Consider the following 6,118-nt stretch of genomic DNA (forward strand, 5'->3'; position numbering starts at 1 on the left):
AGACTAGAGAGTGGGCTGCACTCACACACACACACACACACACAGACCTTGCAGATCGCTGTGAAAACAGCGCTGCAAGGCAAAAGCAAGGTGATTAGTAGGTGAACACAGCGGTTGCTAAATTAGCCTTGGAAAAGAACAATGAAGCAAATCGCTATCTCTAAACTGGCCCTCAGTCAGCAAACAGCGTCCTGTCACTAACTGAATTCACAGCAGAGTGAGCGCAAAATGGCGCCAGCAACTTTTAAACTGCAGCATGACATAATTTCAGCAGCCAATCACAGCCTTGCCAGTAGTTTCATGCCCTCCATGCTGAACAGGATGTGCCCACACTTGGAATCATTCTCATTGGCTGAATTCGTGCAAATTCGTGCAGTTTGAATCCTGGGAACTTCCGATTCCGGTATCCGATACGCGGCAAGTATCGGATTTCGGTATCGGAATTCCGATACCGCTAAGTATCGGCCGATACCTGATACTTGCGGTATTGGAATGCTCAACACTAGTGATCAGCCGACACTCTTTGTATTGCATTATTTGCCTCATCAACACCTCCCTCATTTTCCCTTACTCCCATTCACTACACATTCTATCAGCTTCCACCATAGTAGCTGACCCCGATACATGCTCACTAGATTTATGTCTCCTGTTACCAGAACAGCCGCGATCAGGAACCAACACGCGCTCTTCGAATAGACAGCCGTCACATACAAGATTCAGTCACATTCTTGTGTTGTCAGCACTTCCATTTCTCACTATGTAACACCCCAGGCTGACATTCATTCTTATTACTTATTAACCATTGGGTTACGGATTTGTCTTCTGCTTCAATGGATTCTTTTCCAATAATCCTATTTTTACAGAACCAAACGCCGTTAGCCATTTCTACTTGCTCTCCTCCAGCGGAAACATCTGCACAGGTACAGTCTGTAGCTTTACAGGTAATAAATTTATCGGATTACGAATTGTCTCCAATTGAACTTTCTGTATTGCAAAGAGGTCTTTCTTTTTCCCCTACTCGAACTACGGATAAATTTGGCCTTATTAAGGATTTATATTTATTCTGTAGAAAATTGATTTTTCAGGTTATCCATAAACAACCGGAAGCCCTTGAAACTACCTCCATTGATGAGCAACAAGTCCTGCAGGATCTTTTGGACCTTCTGGAAGAAAACAATACACCATCAGGTAGGAGAAGATTTCCATATAAAACTAAGTCCTCCCTAGCTCCATCCTTTTCTCTGGTACCAGCGGTTAAATTCTTCTTTGAGTCCGCTAAAAGGGATATTTTGCGACTTCCACCTGGTATTGGTAATACCAATAACCTTTCATGGCAAGAAAGAAAAGCGATTACCTCCTTGAAAAATAATGATGCAATCATTATAAGGGAAGCCAACAAGGGGGGAAATGTAGTTTTATGGCCTTCCCATATGTATCTGGAAGAGGCTAATAGACAACTAAATGACCAAAGATTCTACATGAGACTATCGTCGGATCCAACGAGGGTTTTTCTAGGCAAATTACATAAAATGATTAATCAAGCAGCCTCAATGGGGATTATATCTCCAAATGAAAAGAAGTACATGTGGGTGGATAACCCGGTCACTCCTACTTTCTACCTTCTGCCCAAGGTATACAAGAATATTCATAAGCCACCGGGCAGACCTATTGTGTCTAGTATAGGTAGCATGAGTGAACGGGTTTGTACCTATATTGACTTTTTTATACAGCCCATTGCCTCAGCTTTACCATCCTTCATCAAGGACACTTCAGAGTTTATTCATGTCTGCCGTAATATAAAATTAACAGGCCAAGAAATTTTAGTGACCTGTGATGTCGAATCGCTTTATTCAAATATTAGTCATGCTCACGGCATCCAGGCACTTTCTCACTTTCTTGATCGTCTTAGTGGTACCAACCGTCTCCATGACTCTTTTATTTTGGATCTCCTCAGTTTTGTCCTGCATTACAACTATTTTCTTTTTGACAGGACTTACTACAAGCAGGTTTCAGGCGTGGCAATGGGTGCGCGGTGCGCACCGGCTTACGCAAACATCTTCCTTGGATGGTGGGAGGAGACGATTGTCTTTTATTCTCGTGGCTATTTGGATTGCATTAAGCATTGGCATCGCTATTTGGACGATATCTTTTTCATTTGGGTAGGTACTGAGGAATCCTGTACTCAGTTCTTAAGGGAACTCAATGACAATTCTCTGAACATCTTTCTTACTTCGTCTTGTTCTCGGGATTCAGCAACTTTCTTAGATCTTAGAGTTGCTGTGGATGGAGATAGCCTGGTTACAGACTTGTACCGTAAACCAACAGCTACTAATAATCTTTTACAATTCCAGAGTTTCCATCCCCTGCATACCCGGACTGGGATCCCTGTGGGGCAATTTCTTCGAACACGACGCAACTGCACAACCGATATCTGCTTTAGGGAACAAGCTAAGGACCTTACCCAGAGATTGTATCAGAGGGGATACCCGAAGAAGACAGTATCTACAGCCTATCAACGTGCTAGAACTCTCAATCAGGAGGCCCTTTTGATATCGCATCCTCGTCCACAGGATTCCACAGTGAGATTTATTACGGAACACAGTACTAACTGGAATCAGGTGAGGAGTATCCTAATTAAAAATTGGGACATCCTGACCTCAGATGCCCAAACATCTACTTATGTGGGTTCTAGACCCCTCATGACTGCAAAAAGGGCTCCTAATTTGCGGGATATCATTACTAGGAGCCATTTCACTCGTCCAGTCATTAAACTTAATCGTGGTATTCACCTCAGGGGCTCCTTCCCCTGCGGTGAGTGCACGGTTTGCCCTTTCATGCCCCCTACAAGAGACCGTTTCCTTAACCCCCTTGACAATAGGGAATATCCTTTACATCAATACATTAATTGCAAGACGAGTTTCGTAATTTATGCCATTGTCTGCCCTTGTAAAAAAGCATATATAGGCCAGACATCACAAGAGCTGAGAAGACGGGCACAAAAACATTTGTCAACCATTAATCTTGCCCTCTCAGACTCCAAGAAGGGTAAGGTTTTAACACCAATAGCGGCACACTACTTGAGGGTGCATGGGGGCAAACCTACTAACACCTGCTTTTTTGGCCTACAGAAAATTCGGGGCAATGAAAGGGGTGGCAGCCGTGTGAGACTACTACTGCAGCATGAAGCTCGCTGGATTTTTCGTCTAAAAACCATTTCACCATTTGGTTTAAATGAGGAGCTGCTCTATACTGGATTCTTGGGACAGGACTAAGACTGATTTATTGGAACGAAAAGGAGGAATGGTTTCATCTTGGATCTTGGTTACCGGACTAGAATTTTTCAGACTTATATTCAGACCTCGTCTGTCCATTTTTGTGGTCACCACATTGTCCATATTATTACCGTTTGGAATATTTTGGATCCATGATTATCGATGATGACACTATGTCTTACATTGGACATGATGGGAACCCCTGGATGCTCAGGGACTCTTTATTATTATTTTTCATCTTTTCTTGAGTGACTGAGTATATTTATGTTCATGTTTTGGTCATGTGTATTATGGTATTCATACCGTTAATATGGTATTATGGGATCAATTTTATTTTCTTCCTTTTTTTTTTTTCTTTTTTTTTTTGGTATTCTTTTATTTTTTTATTTATTTAATATTTAATAATTATTTTATATTTATTTATTTTCACTTTATTTCTCTTTTTCTTCTTTTCTATTTATCTTAAAAAAAAATTCTACTTATCTTTTTCTATATTTATTCTCAATTTCACTTATTTTCCTTTTGGCTGGGGTAATTATATTATTGTATTATTATTATTATATTTCTTTAGGTTCTCTTGATCTCCATTGTGCCATCCTCCTTGATGGATCATATACGATTTCAGAATCTCCAAGTACTTTCCTTGTCCCTCTCTTGATACTTACGGCATCTTTATTCATTTGTACTTCCTCTCCCCTCTTTGCTGTGCGGCCGCACACCGCGCTCGCCCTGATTTATTCATTCTTGCTGTACCTCATAGCCGACTTTGCCACCGGCGCATGCGCCAATCGCGGGCTTCATCTGTTGTTTATACATCTTCTCCCGCATCATGGCGCTTGCGCATTGGCCCCCCCTTCCATTTCCGGTTCCCCGGCGGGAGATCCCGACAATGGTAAACCAGCGTTTTCAATTATCTTTCTTGTATATATAGCCGATGTTCACCGCTGACTTTCACTCCCTGACGAAGCTGCACAGCGGCAGTGATACGCGTGGGACCTTTCCCACCCCCTTCCCCTGACTCCACGGCCTCCTGACACTTTGGTGGCCTTTGGCACTTTAAACTCTATTGGCACAGTGTCAGAGGCTTTTTCCTGCTGCAGGTATCTCAGCAGTTACCAGATCATTGTTTTAGGCTGCGTTAGGATCTCTGGGGGTCTCTTTATTTGTGTTTGGTCACACATTAGACTCCCCTGCTCCGGAGTTCATGAGGTCCTGTGTTACTTCTACTTTTGTGTTCATCTTCATCGTGCAGCCTTATACTGCTTGCTAACAGCATATCCTTCATTTAATGCAAGTATATCTGATTGGTTTTTTTTTTTTTTTCTTTTGGGGACACCCAACTCTTGCCTCTGCTAATATTATATGTCTGTTGACTGCTAACTAATAATGTAATATTGAACCTTATTTGGGTCATATGCCTCTCCATGGGGAAGGGTGTGTTTTGTATGTTTTTTTAAATGATTTTAAACTGGTTGGTGTATTTTGGCTGTAATAAAGTTTGTATATTTTTTTCATGTAAAAGGTGTGCACATATTTATGCATAGGCTCTTTCAGGTTCTTTTCAGAGGTATATACTTCTATGCATTTTGTAGCACCCTTTTCAGTGTTTATTCATTTATTTCGAAATTTGTTTAGTGTGATAATGGTGCACCTGACATTTTACAACTTATCAATGAGTCCAAAGGAGGACTAAATAGGGAACACCCACAGCATAATGAAACAGCTGAAGTCCAGGCCAGCAGAAAGACATGACTCATACAATACCATTAGTGACCACCAGAGGGAGCCCAGAAACACAGTTCACAACAGTACCCCCCCCTTGAGGAGGGGTCACCGAACCCTCACCAAGACCCCCAGGGCGATCAGGATGAGCAGCGTGAAATGCATGAACCAAATCAGCCGCATGAACATCAGAGGCAACAACCCAGGAATTATCCTCCTGACCATAGCCCTTCCACTTAACCAAATACTGTTGTCTACGTCTAGAGATACGAGAATCCAAGATCGTCTCTACTACGTACTCCAACTTGCCCTCAACCAAAACCGGGGCAGGAGGCTCAACAGCAGGAACCACAGGCACCACGTACCGCCGCAACAAGGACCTATGGAACACATTATGAATAGCAAATGACGCTGGAAGGTCCAAACGAAAAGACACCGGGTTAAGGATTTCCAAAATCTTGTAAGGACCGATAAAGCGAGGCTTGAACTTAGGAGAGGAGACCTTCAAAGGAACATGCCGAGAAGACAACCAAACCAAATCCCCGATACGAAGTCGGGGACCCACACCGCGGCGGCGGCTGGCAAAACGCTGAGCCTTCTCCTGTGACAATTTCAAATTGTCCACCACATGGTTCCAAATCCGCTGCAACCTATCCACCACAGAATCAACCCCAGGACAGTCAGAAGGTTCAACCTGGCCCGAGGAAAAACGAGGATGAAAACCAGAATTGCAGAAAAAGGGCGAAACCAAAGTGGCAGAACTAGCCCTATTATTAAGGGCAAACTCGGCTAGTGGCAAAAAGGTCACCCAATCATCCTGATCCGCAGAAACAAAACATCTTAAATAAGTTTCCAACGTTTGATTAGTTCGCTCAGTTTGGCCATTAGTCTGAGGATGAAAAGCCGATGAGAATGACAAGTCAATACCCATCTTAGCACAAAAGGATCGCCAGAATCTGGACACAAACTGGGATCCTCTGTCAGACACAATATTCTCAGGGATGCCGTGCAAACGAACCACATTCTGAAAGAACAAAGGAACCAAATCGGAGGAGGAAGGCAACTTAGGCAAGGGCACCAAATGGACCATTTTAGAAAAACGATCACACACCACCCAGATGATC

At 42.9% G+C, this 6,118-nt stretch overlaps 1 long non-coding RNA gene across 1 annotated transcript; it reads left to right on the top strand.

The window, feature by feature from the left end:
- The first annotated feature begins 1,078 nt into the window (after positions 1-1,078).
- On the top strand, positions 1,079-3,598 carry LOC143766905 (uncharacterized). Its single transcript, XR_013213659.1, has 4 exons — positions 1,079-1,188; positions 1,991-2,159; positions 2,352-2,618; positions 3,129-3,598. It is a non-coding gene; the product is annotated as an uncharacterized LOC143766905 (long non-coding RNA).
- Positions 3,599-6,118: the final 2,520 nt, after the last annotated feature.

Source organism: Ranitomeya variabilis, chromosome 4 (assembly GCF_051348905.1).
Source record: "Ranitomeya variabilis isolate aRanVar5 chromosome 4, aRanVar5.hap1, whole genome shotgun sequence".
Classification (NCBI taxonomy): Eukaryota; Metazoa; Chordata; class Amphibia; order Anura; family Dendrobatidae; genus Ranitomeya; species Ranitomeya variabilis.